Source organism: Spermophilus citellus, assembly GCF_964194105.1.
Source record: "Spermophilus citellus genome assembly, chromosome: 14".
Lineage (NCBI taxonomy): Eukaryota > Metazoa > Chordata > Mammalia > Rodentia > Sciuridae > Spermophilus > Spermophilus citellus.
Window position 1 is genome coordinate 18,785,998 of NC_138194.1, and position 27,116 is coordinate 18,813,113.

Genomic DNA, 27,116 nt, shown 5'->3' on the forward strand with positions numbered 1-27,116 from the left:
CGTTCTTCTAGGTTAAACCGTTCGTTGGCCGTAACAGTTTAAATTTTTAGGTTTCACTATGTTTTTTCCTATATGGATACATGTAATTGGAACTCTAAATCAAAGACGGTTTATGCTAGCTCTTTGAAACTTGACACAATAAAGTAGTTCCAAGTTCTATCACTATGGTTTGTTTCCTATTGATGTAGCCCTAAGCAGAGACGGGCGCAAATCACTTTCATGGAAAGGGGTTGCCAAGCTTCCAAAAAACTACGAGTTTCCTGAAATCTCAGCACACATTTTTTTCACCTAATCTTGATGACACGTTCAGGCAATGATCAGTACCTCAATCCCACTAGGCTGACCAAATTTCGTTCTTCTTGGTTAAACCGTTCGTTGGCAGTAACAGTTTTAATTTTTAGGTTTCACTCTGTTTTCTCCTATATGGATACATGTATTTGGAACTCTAAATCAAACACGGTTTGTGCTAGCTCTTTGAAACTTGACACAATAAAGTAGTTCCAAGTTCCCTCTCTATGGTTTCTTTCCTATTGATGTAGCCCTAAGCAGAGACGTGCGCAAATCACTTTCATGGAAAGGGGTTGCCAAGCTTCCAAAAAACTACGAGTTTTCTCAAATCTCAGCACACGTTTTTTCACCCAGTATTGATGACACTTTCAGGTAATGATCAGTACCCGAAATCCACTTGGCTCACCAAATTTCGTTCTCTTAGGTTACACTGTTCGTTGGCAGTAACACTTTTAATTTTTAAGTTTCACTCTGTTTTCTCCTATATGGATACATGTAGTTGGAACCTAAATCAAAGACGGTTTATGCTAGCTCTTTGAAACTTGACACAATAAAGTAGTTCCAAGTTCTGTCTCTATGGTTTGTTTCCTATTGATGTAGCCCTAAGCAGAGACCGGCGAAAATCACTTTCATAGAAAGGGTTTGCAAAGCTTCCAAAAAACTACGAGTTTCCTGAAATCTCAGCACACATTTTTTACCCAATCTAGATGACACTTTCAGGTAATAATCAGTACCCCAATCCCACTTGGCTCACCAAATTTCGTTCTTCTAGGTTAAACCGTTCGTTGGCAGTAACAGTTTTAATTTTTAGGTTACAATCTGTTTTCTCCTATATGGATACATGACATTGGAACTCTAAGTCAAACACTGTTTTAGCTAGCTCTTTGAAACTTGCCACAATAAAGTAGTTCTAAGTTCTATCTCTATGGTTTGTTTCCTATTGATGTATCCCTAAGCAGAGACTGGCGCAAATCACTTTCAGGAAAGGGGTTGCCAAGCTTCCATAAAACTACGAGTTTCCTGAAATCTCAGCACACATTTTTTCACCCAATCTTGATGACACTTTCAGGTAATGATCAGAACCCCAATCCCACTTGGCTCACCATATTTCGTTCTTCTAGGTTAAAGCATTTTTCGCAGTAACAGTTTTAATTTTTAGGTTTCAATCCGTTTTCTCCATTATGGATACATGTATTTGGAACTCTAAATCAAACACGGTTTGTGCTAGCTCTTTGAAACTTGACATAATAAGGTAGTTCCAAGTTCCCTCTCTATGGTTTGTTTCCTATTGATGTAGCCCTAAGCAGAGACGTGCGCAAATCACTTTCATGGAAAGGGGTTGCCAAGCTATCAAAAAACTACGAGTTTACTGAATCTCAGCACACATTTTATCAGCCAATCTTGATAACACTTTCAGGTAATGATCAGAACCGCAATCCCACTTGGCTCACCATATTTCATTCTTCTAGGTTAAACCATTCATTGGCAGTAAGAGTGTTAATTTTTAGGTTTCACTCTGGTTTCTCCTATATGGATACATGTAGTTGGAACTCTAAATCAAACACGGTTTGTGCTAGCTCTTTGAAACTTGACACAATAATGTAGTTCCAAGTCCTATATCTAAGGTTTGTTTCCTATTGATGTATCCCTAAGCAGAGACTGGCGCAAATCAGTTTCATAGAAAGGGGTTGCCAAGCTTCCAAAAAACTACGAGTCTCCTGAAATCTCAGCACAAATTTTTTCACCCAATCTTGATGACACATTCAGGTAATGATCATTACCCCAATCCCACTTGGCTCACCAAATTTCCTTCCCTTAGGTTAAACTGTTCATTGGCAGTAACAGTTTTAATTTTTAGGTTTCACTCTGTTTTCTCCGATATGGATATATGTAGTTGGAACTCTAAATCAAACACAGTTTGTGCTAGCTCTTTGAAACTTGAAACAATAAAGTAGTTCCAAGTTCCATCTCTATGGTTTGTTTCCTATTGATGTATCCCTAAGCAGAGACTGGCGCAAATCACTTTCATGAAAAGGGTTGCCAAGCTTCCAAAAAACTACGAGTTTCCTGAAATCTCAGCACACATTTTTTCAACCAATCTTGATGACACTTTCAGGGAATGATCAGTACCCCAATCCCACTTGGCTCACCATATTTTATTCTTCTAGTTTAAACCGTTCGTTGGCAGTAAGAGTTTTAATTTTTAGGTTTCACTCTTTTTTCTCCTATATGGATACATGTAGTTGGAATTCTAAATCAAACACGGTTTGTGCTATCTCTTTGAAACTTGACACAATAAAGTAGTTCCAAGTTCCATCTCTATGGTTTGCTTCCTATTTATGTAGCCCTAAGCAGAGACTAGCGAAAATCACTTGCATGTATAGGGGTTGCCAAGCTTCCAAAAAACTACGAATTTCCTGAAATCTCAGCACACATTTTTTCACCCAATCTTGATGATACTTTCAGGTAATGATCAGTACCTCAATCTTACTTGGCTGACCAAATTTCGTTCTTCTACATTAAACCGTTCGTTGGCAGTAACTGTGTTAATTTTTAGGTTTCACTCTGTTTTCGCCTATATGGATACATGTAGTTGGAACTCTAAATCAAACACGGTTTGTGCTAGCTCTTTGAAACTTTACACAATAAAGTAGTTCCAAGTAGTATCTCTATGGTTTGTTTTCTATTGATGTAGCCCTAAGCAGAGAATGGCTCAAATCACTTTCATGGAAATGGGTTGCCAGACTTCTAAAAAACTACGAGTTTCCTGAAACCTCAGCACACATTTTTTCACCCAATCTTGATGACACTTTCAGGTAATGATCAGTACCCCAATCCCACTTGGCTCACCAAATTTCGTTCTCTTAGGTTAAACTGTTCATTGGCAGTAACAGTTTTAATTTTTCGGTTTCACTCTGTTTTCTCCTATATGGATACATGTAGTTGGAACTCTAAATCAAACACGGTTTGTGCTAGCTCTTTGAAACTTTACACAATAAAGTAGTTCCAAGTTCTATCACTATGGTTTGTTTCCTATTGATGTAGCCCTAAGCAGAGACCGGCGCAAATCACTTTCATGGAAAGGGGTTCCCAAACTTCCAAAAAACTACGAGTTTCCTGAAATCTCATCACACATTTTTTTCACCCAATCTTGATGACACGTTCTGGTAATGATCAGTACCACAATCCAACTTGGCTCACCGAATTTCGTTCTTCTAGGTTAAACCGTTCGTTGGCAGTAACAGTATTAATTTTTAGTTTTCACTCTGTTTTCTACTATATGGATACATGTAGTTGGAACTCTAAATCAAAAACGGTTTGTGCTAGCTCTTTGAAACTTGACACAATATAGTAGTTCCAAGTTCTATCACTATGGTTTGTTTCCTATTGATGTAGCCCTAAGCAGAGACTGGGGCAAATCACTTTCATGGAAAGGGGTTGCCAAGCTATCAAAAAACGAGTTTCCTGAAACTCAGCACACATTTTTTCACCGAATCTTGATGACACTTTCAGGTAATGATCAGAACCGCAATCCCACTTGGCTCACCAAATTTCATTCTTCTAGGCTAAACCGTTCGTTGGCAGTAAGAGTTTTAATTTTTAGGTTTCACTCTGGTTTCTCCTATATGGATACATGTAGTTGGAACTCTAAATCAAACACGGTTTGTGATAGCTCTTTGAAACTTGACATAATAAAGTAGTTCCAAGTTCTATCACTACGGTTTGTTTCCTATTGATGTAGCCCTAAGCAGAGACGGGCGCAAATCACTTTCATGGAAAGGGGTTGCCAAGCTTCCAAAAAACTACGAGTTTCCTGAAATCTCAGCACACATTTTTTCATCCAGTATTGATAACACTTTCATGTAATGATCAGTACCCCAATCCCACTTGGCTCACCAAATTTCGTTCTTCTAGGTTAAACCGTTCGTTGGCAGTAACAGTTTTAATTTTTAGTTTCACTCTGTTTTTGCCTATACGGATACATGTAGTTGGAACTCTAAATCAAACATGGTTTGTGCTAGCTCTTTGAAACGTGACACAATAAATTAGTTCCAAGTTCTATCTCTATGGTTTGTTTCCTATTGTTGTGGCCCTAGGCAGAGACTGGCGCAAATCACTTTCATGGAAAGGGGTTGACAAGCTTCCAAAAAACTACGAGTTTCCTGAAATCTCAGCACACATTTTTTCACCCAATCTTCATGACACTTACAGGTAATGATCAGTACCCCAATCCCACTTGGCTCACCAAATTTCGTTCTTCTAGGTTAAACCGTTCGTTGGCAGTAACAGTTTTAAATTTTAGGTTTCACTCTGCTTTCTCCTATATGGATACATGTAGTTGGAACTCTAAACCAAACACGGTTTGTGCTAGCTCTTTGAAACTGGACACAATATAATAGTTCCAAGTTTTATCACTATGGTTGTTTCCTATTGATGTAGCCCTACGCAGAGACAGACGCAAATCACGTACATGGAAAGGGGTTGCCAAGCTTCCAAAAAACTACGAGTTTCCTGAAATCTCAGCACACATTTTTTCACCCAATCTGGATGACACTTTCAGGTAAGGATCAGTACCCGAATCCCACTTGGCTCACCAAGTTTCGTTCTTCTAGGTAAAACCGTTTCTTGGCAGTAAGAGTTTTAATTTTTAGGTTTCACTCTGTTTTCTCCAATAAGGATAAATGTAGATGGAACTCTAAATCAAACACGGTTTGTGCTAGCTCTTTGAAACTTGACACAATAAATTAGTTCCATGTTTCATCTCTATGGTTTGTTTCCTATTGATGTAGCGCTAAGCAGAGACTTACGCAAATCACTTTCAAGGAAATGGGTTGCCAAGCTTCCAAAAAACAACGAGTTTCCTGAAATCTCAGCACACATTTTTTCACCCAATCTGGATGACACTTTCAGGTAATGATCAGTACCCCGATCCCACTTGGCTCACCAAATTTCGTTCTTCTAGGTTAAACCGTTCGTTGGCAGTAACAGTTTTAATTTTTAGGTTTCACTCTGTTTTCTCCTATATGGATAAATGTAGTTGGAACTCCAAATCAAGCACGGTTTGTGCTAGCTATTTGAAAATTGACACAATAAATTAGTTCCAAGTTCTATCTCTATGGTTTGTTTCCTATTGATGTGGCCCTAAGCACAGACTGGTGCAAATCACTTTCATGGAAAGGGGTTGCCAAGCTTCCAAAAAACTACGAGTTTCCTGAAATCTCAGCACACATTTTTTCACCCAATCTTCATGACACTTTCAGGTAATGATCAGTACCCCAATCCCACTTGGCTCACCAAATTTCGTTCTTCTAGGTTAAACCGTTCGTTGGCAGTAACAGTTTTAAAATTTAGGTTTCACTCTGCTTTCTCCTATATGGATACATGTAGTTGGAACTCTAAACCAAACACGGTTTGTGCTAGCTCTTTGAAACTTGACACAATATAATAGTTCCAAGTTTTATCACTATGGTTTGTTTCTTATTGATGTAGCCCTAAGCAGAGACCGTAGCAAATCACTTCCATGGAAATGGGTTGCCAAGCTTCCAAAAAACTACGAGTTTCCTGAAATCTCAGCACACATGTTTTCACCCAATCTGGATGACACTTTCAGGTAATGATCAGTACCCCAATCCCACTTGGCTCACCAAATTTCATTCTTCTAGATTAAACCATTCGTTGGGAGTAACAGTTTTAATTTTGAGGTTTCACTCTGTTTTCTCCTATGGATACATGTAGTTGGAACTCGAAATCAAACACGGTTTGTGCTAGCTCTTTGAAACTTGACACAATAAAGTAGTTCCAAGTTCTATCACTATGGTTTGCTTCCTATTGATGAAGCCCTAAGCAGAGACTGGCGCAAATCACTTTCATGAAAATTGGTTGCCAAGCTTCCAAAAAACTACGAGTTTCCTGAAAACTCAGCACACATTTTTTCACCCAATCTTCATGACACTTTCAGGTAATGATCAGTACACCAATCCCACTTGGCTCACCAAATTTCGTTCTTCTACGTTAAACCGTTCGTTGGCAGTAACAGTTTTAATTTTTAGGTTTCACTCTGTTTTCTCCTATATGGATACATGTAGATGGAACTCTAAATATAAGACTGTTTGTGCTAGCTCTTTGAAACTTGACACAATGAAGTAGTTCCAAGTTCTATCTCTATGGTTTGTTTCCTATTGATGTAGCCCTAAGCAGAGACTGGCACAAATCACTTCCATTGAAAGGGGTTGCCAAGATTCCAAAAAACGAGGAGTTTCCTGAAATCAGCACACATTTTCTCACCCAATCTTGATGACACTTCCAGGTAATGATCAATACCCCAATCCCACTTGGCTCACCAAATTTTGTTCTTCTAAGTTAAACCGTTCGTTGGCAGTAACAGTTTTAATTTTTAGGTTTCACTCTGTTTTCTCCTATATGGATACATGTAGTTGGAACTCTAAATCAAACACGGTTTGAGCTAGCTCTTTGAAACTTGACACAATAATGTAGTTCCAAGTTCTATCTCTATGGTTTGTTTTCTATTGATGTAGCCCTAAGCAGAGACTGGCGCAAATCACTTTCATGGAAAGGGGTTGCCAAGCTTCCAAAAAACTACGAGTTTCCTGAAATCTCAGCACACATTTTATCACCCAATCTTGATGACACCTTCAGGTAATGATCAGTACCCCAATCCCACTAGGCTCAACAAATTTCGTTCTTCTAGGTTAAACCATCGTTGGCAGTAACAGTTTAAATTTTTAGGTTTCACTCTGTTTTCTCCTATATGGATACATGTAGATGGAACTCTAAATCAAAGACGGTTGTGCTAGCTCTTTGAAACTTGACACAATAAAGTAATTCCAAGTTCTATCACTATAGTTTGTTTCCTATTGATGTAGCCCTAAGCAGAGACTGGCGCAAATCACTTTCATGGTAAGGGGTTGCCAAGCTTCCAAAAAACGACGAGTTTCCTGAAATCAGCACACATTTTTTCACCCAATCTTGATGACACTTTCAGGTAATGATCAGTACCCCAATCCTACTTGGATCACCAAATTTCCTTCTTCTAGGTTCAACCGTTCGTTGGCAGTAATGGTTTTAATATTTAGGTTTCACTCGGTTTTCTCCTATATGGATACATTTTGTTGGAACTCTAAATCAAACACGATTTGTGCTAGCTCCTTGAAACTTGACACAATAAAATAGTTCCTAGTTCTATCTCTATGGTTTGATTCCTATTGATGTAGCCCTAAGCAGAGACTGTCGAAATCACTTTCATGGAAAGGGGATAACAAACTTCCAAAAAACTACGAGTTTCCTGAAATCTCAGCACATATTTTTCAACCCAATCTTGATGACACTTTCAGGTGATGATCAGTAGCCTAATCCCACTTGGCACACCAAATTTCGTTCTTCTAGGTTAAACCGTTCGTTGGCAGTAACAGTTTTAATTTTTAGGTTTCACTCTGTTTTCTCCTATATGGATAAATGTAGTTGGAACTCTAAATCAAACAAGGTTTGTGCTAGCTCTTTGAAACTTGACACAATAAAGTAGTTCCAAGTTCTATCTCCATGGTTTGTTTCCTATTGATGTAGCCCTAAGCAAAGACTGGCGCAAATAGTTTCAAGGAAAGGGGTTGCCAAGCTTCCAAAAAAGTAGGAGTTTCCTGAAATCACAGCACATATTTTTCAACTCAATCTTGATGACACTTTCAGGTAATGATCAGTACCCCAATCCAACTTGGCTCACCAAATTTCATTCTTCTAGGTTAAACCGTTCTTTGTCAGTAACAGTTTTAATTTTTAGGTATCACTCTGTTTTCTCCTATATGGATACATGTAGTTGGAACACTAAATCAACACGGTTTGTTCTAGCTCTTTGAAACTTGAAACAATAAAGTAGTTCCATGTTCTATCTCTATGGTTTGTTTCCTATTGATGTAGCCTTCAGCAGAGACTGGCGCAAATCACTTTCCTGGAAAGGGGTTACCAAACTTCCAAAAAACTACGAGTTTCCTGAAATCTCAGCACACATTTTTTCACCCAATCTTGATGACACTTTCAGGAATTGATCAGTACCCCAATCCCACTTGGCTCACCAAATTTTGTTCTTCTAGGTAAAATCGTTCGTTGGTAGTAACAGTTTAATTTTTAGGTTTCACTCTGTTTTCTCCTATATGGAATAATGTAGTTGGAACTCTAAATCAAACACGGTTTGTGCTAGCTCTTTGAAACTTGACACAATGAAGTAGTTCCAAGTTCTATCTCTATGGTTTGTTTCCTATTGATGTAGCCCTAAGCAGAGACTGGCGCAAATCAATTCCATTGAAAGTTGTTGCCAAGCTTCCAAAAAACTACGAGTTTCCTGAAATATCAGCACACATTTTTTCACCCAATCTTGATGACACTTTCAGGTAATGATCAGCACCCCAATCCCACTTGGCTCACCAAATTTCGTTCTTCTAAGTTAAACCGTTCGTTGGCAGTAAGGGTTTTAGATTTTATGTTTCACTGTGTTTTCTCCTATATGGATACATGTAGTTGGAACTCTAAATCAAACACGGTTTGTGCTAGCTCTTTGAAACTTGACACAATAAAGTGCTTCCAAGTTCTGTCTCTATGGTTTGTTTCCTATTGATGTAGCCCTAAGCAGAGACTGGTGCAAATCACTTTCATGGAAAGTGGTTGCCAACTTCCAAAAAACTACGAGTTTCCTGAAATCCCAGCACACATTTTTTCACCCAATCTTGATGACACTTTCAGCTAATGATCAGTACCACAATCCCACTTGGCTAACCAAATTTCGTTCTAGGTTAAACCATTCGTTGGCAGTAACACTTCTAATTTTTTGGTTTCACTCTGTTTTCTCCTATATGGATACATGTAGTTGGAACTGTAAATCAAACACGATTTGTGCTAGCTCCTTGAAACTTGACACAATAAAATAGTTCCTAGTTCTATCTCTATGTTTTCTTTCCGATATATGTAGCCCTAAGCAGAGACTGGCGCAAATCACTTTCATGGAAATGGGTTGCCAAACTTCAAAAAACTACGAGTTTCCTGAAATATCAGCACACATTTTTTCACCCAATCTTGGTGACACTTTCAGGTAATGATCAGTACCACAATCCCACTTGGCTTACCAAATTTCATTCTTCTAGGTTAAACCGTTCGTTGGCAGTAACACTTTTAAATTTTAGGTTTCACTCTGTTTTCTCCTATATGGATACATGTAGTTGGAACTCTTAATCAAACACGGTTTGTGCTAGATCTTTGAAACTTGAGAGAATAAAGTAGTTCCAAGTTCTGTCTCTATGGTTTGTTTCCTATTGATGTACCCTAGTCAGAGACTGGCGCAAATCACTTTCATGGAAGAGGTTTGCCAATCTTCCAAAAAACTAGGAGTTTCCTGAAATCTCAGCACACATTTTTCAACCCAATCTTGATGACACTTTCAGGTAATGATCAGTACTCCAATACCACTTGGCTCACCAATTTTCGTTCTTCTAGGTTAAACCGTTCGTTGGCAGTAACAGTTTTAATTTTTAGGTTTCACTCTGTTTTCTCCTATATGGATACATATATTTGGAACTCTAAATCAAACACGGTTTGTGCTAGCTCTTTGAAACTTGACACAATAAAGTAAATCAAGTTCTATCACAATGGTTTGTTTCCTATTGATGTAGCCCTAAGCAGAGACTGGCGCAAATCACTTTCATGGTAAGGGGTTGCCAAGCTTCCAAAAAACGACGAGTTTTCTGAAATCTCAGCACACATTTTTCAGCCCAATCTTGATGACACTTTCAGGTAATGATCAGTACTCCAATCCCACTTGGCTCACCAATTTTCGTTCTTCTAGGTTAAACCGTTCGTTGACAGTAACAGTTTTAATTTTTAGGTTTCACTCTGTTTTCTCCTATAAGGATACATGTAGTTGGAACTCTAAATCAAACAGGTTTGCTAGCTCTTTGAAACTTGACACAATGAAGTAGTTCAAAGTTCTATCTCTATGGTTTGTTTCCTATTGATGTATCCCTAAGCAGAGACTGGCGCAAATCACTTCCATTGAAAGGGGTTGCCAAGCTTCCAAAAAAGGACGATTTTCCTGAAATCAGCACACATTTTTTCACCCAATCTTGATGACACTTTCAGGTAATTATTATTACCCCAATCCCACTTGGCTCACCAAATTTCGTTCTTCTAAGTTAAACCGTTCGTTGGCAGTAACAGTTTTAATTTTTAGGTTAAACTCTGTTTTCTCCTATATGGATACATGAAGTTGGAACTCTAAATCAAACACGGTTTGTGCTAGCTCTTTGAAACTTGACAGAATGAAGTAGTTCCAAGTTCTATCTCTATGGTTTGTTTCCTATTGATGTAGCCCTAAGCAGATACTGGCGCAAATCACTTCAATTGAAAGGGGTTTCCATGCTTCCAAAAAACGACGAGTTTCCGGAAATCAGCACACATTTTTTCACCCAATCTTGATGACACTTTCAGGTAATGATCAGTACCCAAATCCCACTTGGCTCACCAATTTTCGTTCTTCTAGGTTAAACCGTTCGTTGGCAGTAACAGTTTTAATTTTTAGGTTTCACTCTGTTTTCTCCTATATGGATACATGTAGTTTGAACTCTTAATCAAACACGGTTTGTGCTAGATTTTTGAAACTTGACAGAATAAAGTAGTTCCAAGTTCTGTCTCTATGGATTGTTTCCTATTGATGTACCCTAGGCAGAGATTGGCGCAAATCACTTTCATGGAAATGGGTTGCCAAACTTCAAAAAACTACGAGTTTCCTGAAATATCAGCACACATTTTTTCACCCAATCTTGGTGACACTTTCAGGTAATGATCAGTACCACAATCCCACTTGGCTTACCAAATTTCATTCTTGTAGGTTAAACCGTTCGTTGGCAGTAACGGTTTTAGATTTTATGTTTCACTCTGTTTTCTCCTATATGGATACATGTAGTTGTAACTCTAAATCAAACACGGTTTGTGCTAGCTCTTTGAAACTTGACACAATGAAGTAGTTCCAAGTTCTATCTCTATGGGTTGTTTCCTATTGATGTAGTCATAAGCAGAGACTGGCGCAAATCACTTTCGTGGAAAGGGGTTGCCAAGCTTCCAAAAAACTACGATTTTCCTGAAATCAGCACACTTTTTTTCACCCAATCTTGATGACACTTTCAGGTAATGATAAGTGCCCCAATCATACTTGGCTCACCAATTTTCATTCTTCTAGGTTAAACCGTTCATTGACAGTAAGAGTTTTAATTTTTAGGTTTCACTCTGTTTCTCCTATCTGGATACATGTAGTTGGCACTCTAAATCAAACACGGTTTGTGCTCGCTCTTTGAAACTTGACGCAATAAAGTAATTCTAAGTTCTATCACTATGGTTTGTTTCCTATTGATGTAGCCCTAAGCAGAGACGGGCGCAAATCACTTTCATGGTAAGGGGTTGCCAAGCTTCCAAAAAACGACGAGTTTTCTGAAATCTCAGCACACATTTTTCAACCCAATCTTGATGACACTTTCAGGTAATGATCAGTACTCCAATCCCACTTGGCTCACCAATTTTCGTTCTTCTAGGTTAAACCGTTCGTTGGCAGTAACACTTTTAATTTTTAGGTTTCACTCTGTTTTCTCCTATATGGATACATGTAGTTGGAACTCTTAATCAAACACGGTTTGTGCTAGATCTTTGAAACTTGACAGAATAAGGTAGTTCCAAGTTCTGTCTCTATGTTTTGTTTTCTATTGATGTACCCTAGGCAGAGACTGGCGCAAATCACTTTCATGGAAAGGGGTTGCCAAGCTTCCAAAAAACTACGAGTTTCCTGAAATCCCAGCACACATTTTTTCACCCAATCTTGATGACACTTTCAGGTAATGATCAGTACCACAATCCCACTTGTCTAACCAAATTTCGTTCTAGGTTAAACCATTCGTTGGCAGTACCACTTTTCATTTTTTGGTTTCACTCTGTTTTCTCCTATATGGATACATGTATTTGGAACTCTAAATCAAACACGATTTGTGCTAGCTCCTTGAAACTTGACACAATAAAATAGTTCCTAGTTCTATCTCTATGTTTTCTTTCCGATTGATGTAGCCCTAAGCAGAGACTGGCGCAAATCGCTTTCATGGAATGGGGTTACCAAACTTCCAAAAAACTACGAGTTTCCTGAAATCTCAGCACACATTTTTTCACCCAATCTTGATGACGCTTTCAGGAATTGATCATTACCCCAATCCCACTTGGCTCACCAAATTTTGTTCTTCTAGGTTAAACCGTTCGTTGGCAGTAACACTTTTAATTTTTAGGTTTCACTCTGTTTTCTCCTATATGGATACATGTAGTTGGAACTCTTAATCATACATGGTTTGTGCTAGATCTTTGAAACTTGAGAGAATAAAGTAGTTCCAAGTTATGTCTCTATGGTTTGTTTCCTATTGATGTACCCTAGGCAGAGACTGGCGCAAATCACTTTCATGGAAATGGGTTGCCAAACTTCAAAAAACTACGAGTTTCCTGAAATATCAGCACACATTTTTTCACCCAATCTTGGTGACACTTTCAGGTAATGATCAGTACCACAATCCCACTTGGCTTACCAAATTTCATTCTTCTAGGTTAAACCGTTCGTTGGCAGTAACACTTTTAAATTTTAGGTTTCACTCTGTTTTCTCCTATATGGATACATGTAGTTGGAACTCTTAATCAAACACGGTTTGTGCTAGCTCTTTGAAACTTGACACAATAAAGTAAATCCAAGTTCTATCTCTATGGTTTGCTTCCTATTGATGTAGCCCTAAGCAGAGACTGGCGCAAATCACTTTCATGGAAAGGGGTTGCCAAGCTTCCAAAAAACGACGAGTTTCCTGAAATCTCAGCACACATTTTATCACCCAATCTCGATGACACCTTCAGGTAATGATCAGTAACCCCAATCCCACTTGGCTCACCAAATTTCATTCTTCTAGGTTAAACCGTTCGTTGGCAGTAACGGTTTTAGATTTTATGTTTCACTCTGTTTTCTCCTATGTGGATACATGTAGTTGGAACTCTAAATCAAACACGGTTTGTGCTAGCTCTTTGAAACTTGACACAATGAAGTAGTTCCAAGTTCTATCTCTATGGGTTGTTTCCTATTGATGTAGTCATAAGCAGAGACTGGCGCAAATCACTTTCGTGGAAAGGGGTTGCCAAGCTTCCAAAAAACTACGATTTTCCTGAAATCAGCACACTTTTTTTCACCCAATCTTGATGACACTTTCAGGTAATGATAAGTACCCCAATCCCACTTGGCTCACCAATTTTCATTCTTCTAGGTTAAACCGTTCATTGACAGTAAGAGTTTTAATTTTTAGGTTTCACTCTGTTTCTCCTATCTGGATACATGTAGTTGGCACTCTAAATCAAACACGGTTTGTGCTCGCTCTTTGAAACTTGACGCAATAAAGTAATTCTAAGTTCTATCACTATGGTTTGTTTCCTATTGATGTAGCCCTAAGCAGAGACGGGCGCAAATCACTTTCATGGTAAGGGGTTGCCAAGCTTCCAAAAAACGACGAGTTTTCTGAAATCTCAGCACACATTTTTCAACCCAATCTTGATGACACTTTCAGGTAATGATCAGTACTCCAATCCCACTTGGCTCACCAATTTTCGTTCTTCTAGGTTAAACCGTTCGTTGGCAGTAACACTTTTAAATTTTAGGTTTCACTCTGTTTTCTCCTATATGGATACATGTAGTTGGAACTCTTAATCAAACACGGTTTGTGCTAGATCTTTGAAACTTGACAGAATAAGGTAGTTCCAAGTTCTGTCTCTATGTTTTGTTTCCTATTGATGTACCCTAGGCAGAGACTGGCGCAAATCACTTTCATGGAAAGGGGTTGCCAAGCTTCCAAAAAACTACGAGTTTCCTGAAATCCCAGCACACATTTTTTCACCCAATCTTGATGACACTTTCAGGTAATGATCAGTACCACAATCCCACTTGTCTAACCAAATTTCGTTCTAGGTTAAACCATTCGTTGGCAGTACCACTTTTCATTTTTTGGTTTCACTCTGTTTTCTCCTATATGGATACATGTAGTTGGAACTCTAAATCAAACACGATTTGTGCTAGCTCCTTGAAACTTGACACAATAAAATAGTTCCTAGTTCTATCTGTATGTTTTCTTTCCGATTGATGTAGCCCTAAGCAGAGACTGGCGCAAATCGCTTTCATGGAATGGGGTTACCAAACTTCCAAAAAACTACGAGTTTTCTGAAATCTCAGCACACATTTTTTCACCCAATCTTGATGACGCTTTCAGGAATTGATCATTACCCCAATCCCACTTGGCTCACCAAATTTTGTTCTTCTAGGTTAAACCGTTCGTTGGCAGTAACACTTTTAATTTTTAGGTTTCACTCTGTTTTCTCCTATAAGGATACATGTAGTTGGAACTCTTAATCAAACACGGTTTGTGCTAGATCTTTGAAACTTGAGAGAATAAAGTAGTTCCAAGTTATGTCTCTATGGTTTGTTTCCTATTGATGTACCCTGGCAGAGACTGGCGCAAATCACTTTCATGGAAGGGGGTTGCCAATCTTCCAAAAAACTAGGAGTTTCCTGAAATCTCAGCACACATTTTTCAACCCAATCTTGATGACACTTTCAGGTTATGATCAGTACCCCAATCCCACTTGGCTCACCAAATTTCTTTCTTCTAGGTTAAACCGTTCATTGACAGTAACGGTTTTAATATTTAGGTTTCACTCTGTTTTCTCCTATATGGATACATGTAGTTGGAACTCTAAATCAAAGACGGTTTGTGCTAGCTCTTTGAAACTTGACACAATAAAGTAGTTCCAAGTTCTATCTCTATGGTTTGCTTTCTATTGATGTAGCCCTAAGCAGAGACTGGTGCAAATCACTTTCATGGAAAGGGGTTGCCAAGCTTCCAAAAAACTACCAGTTTCCTGAAATATCAGCACACATTTTTTTCACCCAAACTTGATGACACTTTCAGGTAATGATCAGTACCCCAATCCCACTTGGTCACCAAATTTCGTTCTTCTAGGTTAAACCGTTCGTTGGCAGTAACAGTTTTAATTTTTAGGTTTCACTCTGTTTTCTCCTATATGGATACATGTAGTTGGAACTCTAAATCAAAGACGGTTTGTGCTAGCTCTTTGAAACTTGACACAATAAAGTAGTTCCAAGTTCTATCTCTATGGTTTGTTTCCTATTGATGTAGCCCTAAGCAAAGAATGGCGCAAATCACTTTCATGGAAAGGGGTTGCCAAGCTTCCAAAAAACTACGAGTTTCCTGAAATCTCAGCACACACTTTTTCACCCAATCTGGATGACACTTTCAAGTAATGATCAGTACCCCAATCCCACTTGGCTCACCAAATTTCGTTCTTCTAGTTTAAACCGTTCGTTGGCAGTAACAGTTTTAATTTTTAGGTTTCACTCTGTTTTCTCCTATATGGATACATGTAGTTGGAACTCTAAATCAAACAGGGTTTGTACTAGCTCTTTGAAACTTGACACAATAAAGTAGTTCCAAGATCTATCTCTATGGTTTGTTTCCTATTGATGTAGCCCTAAGCAGAGACTGACGCAAAACATTCATATAAAGGGGTTCGAAAGCTTCCAAAAAACTACGAGTTTCCTGAAATCACAGCACACACTTTTTCACCCAATCTTGATGACACTTTCAGGTAATGATCAGTACCCCAATCCCACTTGGCTCAACAAATTTCGTTCTTCTAGGTTACACCGTTCGTTGGCAGTAACAGTTTTAATTTTTAGGTTTCACTCTGTTTTCTCCTATATGGATACATGAAGTTGGAACTCTAAATCAAACACGGTTTGTGCTAGCTCTTTGAAACTTGACACAATAAAGTAGTTCCAAGTTCTATCTCTATGGTTTGTTTCCTATTGATGTAGCCCTAAGCAGAGACTGGCGCAAATCACTTTCATGGAAAGGGGTTGCCAAGCTTCCAAAAAACGACGAGTTTCCTGAAATCTCAGCACACATTTTTTCACCCAATCTGGATGACACTTTCAGGTAATGATCAATACCCCAATCCCAATTGGCTCACCAAATTTCGTTCTTCTAGGTTACACCGTTGGTTGGCAGTAACAGTTTTAATTTTTAGGTTTCACTCTGTTTTCTCCTATATGGGTACATGTAGTTTCAACTCTAAATCAAAGACGGTTTGTGCAAGCTCTTTGAAACTTGACACAATAAAGTAGTTCCAAGTTCTATCTCTATGGTTTGTTTCTTATTGATGTAGCCCTAAGCAGAGACTGGCGCAAATCACTTCCATGGAAAGGGGTTGGCAAGCTTCCAAAAATCTACGAGTTTCCTGAAATCTAAGCACACATTTTTTCACCCAATCTTGATGACACTTTTAGGTAATGATCAGAACCAAAATCCCTCTTGGCTCACCAAATTTCGTTCTTCTAGGTTAAACCGTTCGTTGCCAGTAAGAGTTTTAATTTTTAGGTTTCACTCTTTTTTCTCCTATATGGGTACATGTATTTGGAACTCTAAATCAAAGACGGTTGTGCTAGCTCTTTGAAACTTGACACAATAAAGTAGTTCCAAGTTCTATCTTTATGGTTTGTTTCCTATTGAAGTAGCCCTAAGCAGAGACTGGAGCAAAACACTTTCATGGAAAGGGGTTGGCAAGCTTCCAAAAAACTACGAGTTTTCTGAAATCACAGCACACACTTTTTCACCCAATCTTGATGACACTTTCAGGTAATGATCAATACCCCAATCCCACTTGGCTCAACAAATTTCGTTCTTCTAGGTTACACCGTTCGTTGGCAGTAACAGTATTAATTTTTAGGTTTCACTCTGTTTTCTCCTATATGGATACATGTACATGGAACTCTAAATCAAACACGGTTTGTGCTAGCTCTTTGAAACTTGACACAATAAAGTAGTTCCAAGTTCTATCTCTATGGTTTGTTTCCTATTGATGTAGCCCTAAGCAGAGACTGGCGCAAATCACTTTCATGGAAAGGGGTTGCCAAGCTTCCAAAAAACTACGAGTTTCCTGAAATCTCAGCACACATTTTTTTACCCAATCTGGATGACACTTTCATGTAATGATCAGTACCCCAATCCCAATTGGCTCACCAAATTTCGTTCTTCTAGGTTAAACCGTTCGTTGGCAGTAAGAGTTTTAATTTTTAGGTTTCACTCTGTTTTCTCCTATATGGATACATGTAGTTGGAACTCTAAATCAAACACGATTTGTACTAGCTCTTTGAAACTTGACACAATACAGTAGTTCCAAGTTCTATCTCTATGGTTTGTTTCCTATTGATGTAGCCCTATGCAGAGACTGGCACAAAACACTTTCATGGAAAGGGGTTGGCAAGCTTCCAAAAAACCGAGTTTCCTGAAATCTCAGGACACACTTTTTCACCCAATCTTGATGACACTTTCAGGTAATGATCAGTACCCCAATCCCACTTGGCTCAACAAATTTCGTTCTTCTAGGTACACCGTTCGTTGGCAGTAACAGTTTTAATTTTTAGGTTTCACTCTGTTTTCTCCTATATGGGTACATGTAGTTGGAACTCTAAATCAAACACGGTTTGTGCTAGCTCTTTGAAACATGACACAAGAAAGTAGTTCCAAGTTCTGTCTCTAGGGTTTGTTTCCTATTGATGTAGCCCTAAGCAGAGACTGGTGCAAATCTCTTTCATGGAAAGGGGTTGCCAAGCTTCCAAAAAACTACGAGTTTCCTGAAATCTCAGCACACACTTTTTCACCCAATCTGGATGACACTTTCAGGTAGTGATCAGTACCCCAATCACAATTGGCTCACCAAATTACGTTCTTCTAGTTTAAACCGTGCGTTGGCAGTAACAGTTTTAATTTTTAGGTTTCACTCTGTTTTCTCCTATATGGATACATGTAGTTGGAACTCTAAATCAAACAGGGTTTGTACTAGCTCTTTGAAACTTGACAAAATAAAGTAGTTCCAAGTTCTATCTCTATGGTTTGTTTCCTATTGATGTAGCCCTAAGCAGAGACTGGTGCAAATCTCTTTCATGGAAAGGGGTTGCCAAGCTTCCAAAAAACTACGAGTTTCCTGAAATCTCAGCACACACTTTTTCACCCAATCTTGATGACACTTTCAGGTAATGATCTGTACCCCAATCCCACTAGGCTCCACAAATTTCGTTCTTCTAGGTTAAACCATTCGTTGGCAGTAACAGTTTTAATTTTTAGGTTTCACTCTGTTTTCTTCTATATGGGTACATGTAGTTGGAACTCTAAATCAAACACGGTTTGTGCTAGCTCTTTGAAACTTGACACAATAAAGTAGTTTCAAGTCCTATCACTATGGTTTGTTTCCTATTGATGTAGCCCTAAGCAGAGACTGGTGCAAATAACTTTCATGGAAAGGGGTTGCCAAGCTTCCAAAAAACTACGAGTTTCCTGAATTCTCAGCACACATTTTTTCACCCAATCTGGATGACACATTCAGGTAATGATCAGAACCCCATTCCCACTTGGCTCACCAAATTTCGTTCTTCTAGGTTAAACCGTTCGTTGGCAGTAACAGTTTTAATTTTTAGGTTTCACTCTGTTTTCTCCTATATGGGTACATGTATTTGGAACTCTAAATCAAAGACGGTTGTGCTAGCTCTTTGAAACTTGACACAATAAAGTAGTTCCAAGTTCTATCTCTATGGTTTGTTTCCTATTGATGTAGCCCTAAGCAGAGACTGGCGCAAAACACTTTCATGGAAAGGGGTTGGAAAGCTTCCAAAAAACTACGAGTTTCCTGAAATCTCAGCACACACTTTTTCACCCAATCTTGATGACACTTTCAGGTAATGATCAGTACCCCAATCCCACTTGGCTCAACAAATTTCGTTCTTCTAGGTTACACCGTTCGTTGGCAGTAACAGTTTTAATTTTTAGGTTTCACTCTGTTTTCTCCTATATGGGTACATGTAGTTGGATCTCTAAATCAAACACGGTTTGTGCTAGCTTTTTGAAACTTGACACAATAAAGTAGTTCCAAGTTCTATCTCTATGGTTTGTTTCCTATTGATGTAGCCCTAAGCAGAGACTGGCACAAAACACTTTCATGGAAAGGGGTTGGCAAGCTTCCAAAAAACTACGAGTTTCCTGAAATCACAGCACACACTTTTTCACCCAATCTTGATGACACTTTCAGGTAATGATCAGTACCCCAATCCCACTTGGCTCAACAAATTTCGTTCTTCTAGGTTACACCGTTCGTTGGCAGTAACAGTTTTAATTTTTAGGTTTCACTCTGTTTTCTCCTATATGGATACATGAAGTTGGAACTCTAAATCAAACACGGTTTGTGCTAGCTCTTTGAAACTTGACACAATAAAGTAGTTCCAAGTTCTATCTCTATGGTTTGTTTCCTATTGATGTAGCCCTAAGCAGAGACTGGCGCAAATCACTTTCATGGAAAGGGGTTGCCAAGCTTCCAAGAAACGACGAGTTTCCTGAAATCTCAGCACACATTTTTTCACCCAATCTGGATGACACTTTCAGGTAATGATCAGTACCCCAATCCCAATTGGCTCACCAAATTTCGTTCTTCTAGGTTAAACCGTTCGTTGGCAGTAACAGTTTTAATTTTTAGGTTTCACTGTGTTTTCTCCTATATGGATACATGTATTTGGAACTCTAAATCAAACACGGTTTGTGCTAGCTCTTTGAAACTTGACACAATAAAGTAGTTCCACGTTCTATCACTATGGTTTGTTTCCTATTGATGTAGCCCTAAGCAGAGACGGGCGCAAATCACTTTCATGGAAAGGGGTTGCCAAGCTTCCAAAAAACTACGAGTTTTCTGAAATCTCAGCACACGTTTTTTCATCCAGTATTGATGACACTTTCAGGTAATGATCAGTACCCGAATCCCACTTGGCTCACCAAATTTCGTTCTCTTAGGTTAAACGGTTCGTTGGCAGTAACAGTTTTAATATTTAGGTTTCACTCTGTTTTCTCCTATATGGATACATGTACTTGGAACTCTAAATCAAACACGGTTTGTGCTAGCTCTTTGAAACTTCAAACAATAAAGTAGTCCCAAGTTCCATCTCTATGGTTTGTTTCCTATTGATGTAACCCTAAGCAGAGACTGGCGCGAATCACTTTCATGAAAGGGGTTGCCAAGCTTACAAAAAACTACGAGTTTCCTGAAATCTCAGCACACATTTTTTCACCCAATCTTGATGACACTTTCAGGTAATGATCAGTACCCCAATCCCACTTGGCTCACCAAATTTCGTTCTTCTAGGTTAAACCGTTCGTTGGCAGTAACAGTGTTAATTTTTCGGTTTCACTCTGTTTTCTCCTATATGGATACATGTAGTTGGAACTCTAAATCAAACACGGTTTGTGCTAGCTCTTTGAAACTTGACACAATAAAGTAGTTCCAAGTTCTATTTCTAAGGTTTGTTTCCTATTGAAGTAGCCCTAAGCAGAGACTGGCGCAAATCACTTACATGGAAAGGGGTTGCCAAGCTATCAAAAAACTACGAGTTTCCTGAATCTCAGCACACGATTTTTCACCCAATCTTGATGACACTTTCAGGTAATGATCAGAACCGCAATCACACTTGGCTCACCATATTTCGTTCTTCTAGGTTAAACCATTCGTTGGCAGTAAGAGTTTTAATTTTTAGGTTTCACTCTGTTTTCTCCTATATGCATACATGTAGTTGGAACTAGAAATCAAACACAGTTTGTGCTAGCTCTTTGAAACTTGACACAATAAAGTAGTTCCAAGTTACATCTCTATGCTTTGTTTCCTATTGATGTAGCCCTAAGCAGAGACTGGCGCAAATCACTTTCATGGAAAGGGGTTGCCAAGTTTCTAAAAAACTACCAGTTTTTTGAAGTCTCAGCACACACTTTTTCACCCAATCTTGATGACACTTTCAGGTAAGGATCAGAACCCCAATCCCACGTGGCTCACCAAATTTCGTTCTTCTAGGTTAAACGGTTTGTTGGCAGTAAGAGTTTTAATTTTTAGGTTTCACTCTGGTTTCTCCTATATGGATACATGTATTTGGAACTCTAAATCAAACACGGTTTGTGATAGCTCTTTGAAACTTGACACAATAAAGTAATTCCAAGTTATATCTCTATGCTTTGTTTCCTATTGATGTAGCCCTAAGCAGAGACCGGCACAAATCACTTTCATTTAAAGGGGTTGCAAAGCTTCTAAAAAACTACGAGTATCCTGAAATCTCAGCACACATTTTTTCACCCAACCTTGATGACACTTTCAGGTAATGATCAGTACCCCAATCCCATTTGGCTCACCCTATTTCGTTCTTCTAGGTTAAAGCATTCGTTCACAGTAACAGTTTTAATTTTTAGGTTTCAATCCGTTTTCTCCATTATGGATACATGTATTTGGAACTCTAAATCAAAGACGGTTTATGCTAGCTCTTTGAAACTTGACACAATAAAGTAGTTCCAAGTTCTCTCTCTATGGTTTGTTTCCTATTGATGTAGCCCTAAGCAGAGACTGGCGCAAATCACTTTCATAGTTAAGGGGTTGCCAAGCTATCAAAAAACTACGAGTTTCCTGAATCTCAGCACACATTTTTTCAGCCAATTTTGATGACACTTTCAGGTAATGATCAGAACCGCAATCCCACTTGGCTCACCAAATTTCGTTCTTCTATGTTAAACCGTTCGTTGGCAGTAACAGTTTTAATTTTTAGGTTTCACTCTGTTTTCTCCTATATGCATACATGTAGTTGGAACTAGAAATCAAACACGGTTTGTGCTAGCTCTTTGAAACTTGACACAATAAAGTAGTTCCAAGTTACATCTCTATGCTTTGTTTCCTATTGATGTAGCCCTAAGCAGAGACTGGCGCAAATCACTTTCATGGAAAGGGGTTGCCAAGTTTCTAAAAAACTACCAGTTTTTTGAAGTCTCAGCACACACTTTTTCAGCCAATCTTGATGACACGTTCAGGTAATGATCAGTACCCCAATCCCACCTGATTCACCAAATTTCGTTCTTCTTGGTTAAACCGTTGGTTGGCAGTAACAGTTTTAATATTTAGGTTTCACTCTGTTTTCACCTATATGGATACATGTAGTTGGAACTCTAAATCAAACACGGTTTGTGCTAGCTCTTTGAAACTTGACACAATAAAGTAGTTCCATGTTCTATCACTATGGTTTGTTTCCTATTGATGTAGCCCTAAGCAGAGACGGGCGCAAATCACTTTCATGGAAAGGGGTTGCCAAGCTTCCAAAAAACTACGAGTTTTCTGAAATCTCAGCACACGTTTTTTCATCCAGTATTGATGACACTTTCAGGTAATGATCAGTACCCCAATCCCACTTGGCTCACCAAATTTCGTTCTCTTAGGTTAAACTGTTCGTTGGCAGTAACAGTTTTAATATTTAGGTTTCACTCTGTTTTCTCCTATATGGATACATGTAGTTGGAACTCTAAATCAAACACGGTTTGTGCTAGCTCTTTGAAACTTCAAACAATAAAGTAGTCCCAAGTTCCATCTCTATGGTTTGTTTCCTATTGATGTAACCCTAAGCAGAGACTGGCGCGAATCACTTTCATGAAAGGGGTTGTTAAGCTTACAAAAAACTACGAGTTTCCTGAAATCTCAGCACACATTTTTTCACCCAATCTTGATGACACTTTCAGGTAATGATCAGTACCCCAATCCCACTTGGCTCACCAAATTTCGTTCTTCTAGGTTAAACAGTTCGTTGGCAGTAACAGTGTTAATTTTTCGGTTTCACTCTGTTTTCTCCTATATGGATACATGTAGTTGGAACTCTAAATCAAACACGGTTTGTGCTAGCTCTTTGAAACTTGACACAATAAAGTAGTTCCAAGTTCTATTTCTAAGGTTTGTTTCCTATTGAAGTAGCCCTAAGCAGAGACTGGCGCAAATCACTTACATGGAAAGGGGTTGCCAAGCTATCAAAAAACTACGAGTTTCCTGAATCTCAGCACACGATTTTTCACCCAATCTTGATGACACTTTCAGGTAATGATCAGAACCGCAATCACACTTGGCTCACCATATTTCGTTCTTCTAGGTTAAACCATTCGTTGGCAGTAAGAGTTTTAATTTTTAGGTTTCACTCTGGTTTCTCCTATATGGATACATGTATTTGGAACTCTAAATCAAACACGGTTTGTGCTAGCTCTTTGATACTTGACACAATAAAGTAGTTCCAAGTTATATCTTTATGCTTTGTTTCCTATTGATGTAGCCCTAAGCAGAGACTGGCGCAAATCACTTTCATGGAAAGGGGTTGCCAAGTTTCTAAAAAACTACCAGTTTTTTGAAGTCTCAGCACACACTTTTTCACCCAATCTTGATGACACTTTCAGGTAAGGATCAGAACCCCAATCCCACGTGGCTCACCAAATTTCGTTCTTCTAGGTTAAACGGTTTGTTGGCAGTAAGAGTTTTAATTTTTAGGTTTCACTCCGGTTTCTCCTATATGGATACATGTATTTGGAACTCTAAATCAAACACGGTTTGTGATAGCTCTTTGAAACTTGACACAATAAAGTAGTTCCAAGTTCTATCTCTAAGGTTTGTTTCCTATTGATGTAGCCCTAAGCAGAGACTGGCGCAAATCACTTTCATGGAAAGGGGTTGCCAAGTTTCTAAATAACTACGAGTTTTTTGAAATCTCAGCACACATTTTTTCACCCAATCTTGATGACACGTTCAGGTAATGATCAGTACCCCAATCCCACCTGATTCACCAAATTTCGTTCTTCTTGGTTAAACCGTTGGTTGGCAGTAACAGTTTTAATTTTTAGGTTTCACTCTGTTTTCACCTATATGGATACATGTAGTTGGAACTCTAAATCAAACACTGTTTGTGCTAGCTCTTTGAAACTTGACACAATAAAGTAGTTCCACGTTCTATCACTATGGTTTGTTTCCTATTGATGTAGCCCTAAGCAGAGATGGGCGCAAATCACTTTCATGGAAAGGGGTTGCCAAGCTTCCAAAAAACTACGAGTTTTCTGAAATCTCAGCACACGTTTTTTCATCCAGTATTGATGACACTTTCAGGTAATGATCAGTACCCCAATCCCACTTGGCTCACCAAATTTCGTTCTCTTAGGTTAAACTGTTCATTGGCAGTAACAGTTTTAATATTTAGGTTTCACTCTGTTTTCTCCTATATGGATACATGTAGTTGGAACTCTAAATCAAACACGGTTTGTGCTAGCTCTTTGAAACTTCAAACAATAAAGTAGTTCCAAGTTCCATTTCTATGGTTTGTTTCCTATTGATGTATCCCTAAGCAGAGACTGGCGCAAATCACTTTCATGAAAGTGGATGCCAAGCTTCCAAAAAACTACGAGTATCCTGAAATCTCAGCACACATTTTTTCACCCAATCTTGATGACACTTTCAGGTAATGATCAGTACCCCAATCCCATTTGGCTCACCCTATTTCGTTCTTCTAGGTTAAAGCATTCGTTCACAGTAACAGTTTTAATTTTTAGGTTTCAATCCGTTTTCTCCATTATGGATACATGTATTTGGAACTCTAAATCAAAGACGGTTTATGCTAGCTCTTTGAAACTTGACACAATAAAGTAGTTCCAAGTTCTCTCTCTATGGTTTGTTTCCTATTGATGTAGCCCTAAGCAGAGACTGGCGCAAATCACTTTCATAGTTAAGGGGTTGCCAAGCTATCAAAAAACTACGAGTTTCCTGAATCTCAGCACACATTTTTTCAGCCAATTTTGATGACACTTTCAGGTAATGATCAGAACCGCAATCCCACTTGGCTCACCAAATTTCGTTCTTCTATGTTAAACCGTTCGTTGGCAGTAAGAGTTTTAATTTTTAGGTTTCACTCTGTTTTCTCCTATATGCATACATGTTGTTGGAACTAGAAATCAAACACGGTTTGTGCTAGCTCTTTGAAACTTGACACAATAAAGTAGTTCCAAGTTACATCTCTATGCTTTGTTTCCTATTGATGTAGCCCTAAGCAGAGACTGGCGCAAATCACTTTCATGGAAAGGGATTGCCAAGTTTCTAAAAAACTACGAGTTTTTTGAAATCTCAGCACACATTTTTTCACCCAATCTTGATGACACTTTCAGGTAATGATCAGTACCCCTATCCCACGTGGCTCACCAAATTTCATTCTTCTAGGTTAAACGGTTCGTTGGCAGTAACAGTTTTAATTTTTAGGTTTCACTCTGTTTTTCCCTATATGGATACATGTAATTGGAACTCTAAATCAAAGACGGTTTATGCTAGCTCTTTGAAACATGACACAATAAAGTAGTTCCAAGTTCTATCACTATGGTTTGTTTCCTATTGATGTAGCCCTAAGCAGAGACGGGCGCAAATCTCTTTCATGGAAAGGGGTTGCCAAGCTTCCAAAAAACTATGAGTTTCCTGAAATCTCAGCACACATTTTTTTCAACCAATCTTGATGACACGTTCAGGTAATGATCAGTACCCCAATCCCACCTGATTCACCAAATTTCGTTCTTCTTGGTTAAACCGTTGGTTGGCAGTAACAGTTTTAATATTTAGGTTTCACTCTGTTTTCACCTATATGGATACATGTAGTTGGAACTCTAAATCAAACACGGTTTGTGCTAGCTCTTTGAAACTTGACACAATAAAGTAGTTCCATGTTCTATCACTATGGTTTGTTTCCTATTGATGTAGCCCTAAGCAGAGACGGGCGCAAATCACTTTCATGGAAAGGGGTTGCCAAGCTTCCAAAAAACTACGAGTTTTCTGAAATCTCAGCACACGTTTTTTCATCCAGTATTGATGACACTTTCAGGTAATGATCAGTACCCCAATCCCACTTGGCTCACCAAATTTCGTTCTCTTAGGTTAAACTGTTCGTTGGCAGTAACAGTTTTAATATTTAGGTTTCAATCTGTTTTCTCCTATATGGATACATGTAGTTGGAACTCTAAGTCAAACACGGTTTGTGCTAGCTCTTTGAAACTTCAAACAATAAAGTAGTTCCAAGTTCCATCTCTATGGTTTGTTTCCTATTGATGTAACCCTAAGCAGACACTGGCGCGAATCACTTTCATGAAAGGGGTTGCCAAGCTTACAAAAACTACGAGTTTCCTGAAATCTCAGCACACATTTTTTCACCCAATCTTGATGACACTTTCAGGTAATGATCAGTACCCCAATCCCACTTGGCTCACCAAATTTCGTTCTTCTAGGTTAAACCGTTCGTTGGCAGTAACAGTTTTAATTTTTCGGTTTCACTCTGTTTTCTCCTATATGGATACATGTAGTTGGAACTCTAAATCAAACACGGTTTGTGCTAGCTCTTTGAAACTTGACACAATAAAGTAGTTCCAAGTTCTATTTCTAAGGTTTGTTTCCTATTGAAGTAGCCCTAAGCAGAGACTGGCGCAAATCACTTTCATGGAAAGGGGTTGCTAGGCTTCCAAAAAATATGAGTTTCCTGAAATCTCAGCACACATTTTTTCACCCAAACTTGATGACATTTTCAGGTAATGATCAGTACCCCAATCCCACTTGGCTCACCAAATTTCGTTCTTCTATGTGAAACCGTTCGTTGGCAGTAACAGTTTTAATTTTTAGGTTTCACTCTGCTTTCTCCTATATGCATACATGTAGTTGGAACTAGAAACCAAACACGGTTTGTGCTAGCTCTTTGAAACTTGACACAATAAAGTAGTTCCAAGTTCTATCACTATGGTTTGTTTCCTATTGATGTAGCCCTAAGCAGAGACTGGCGCAAATCACTTTCATGAAAAGGGATTGCC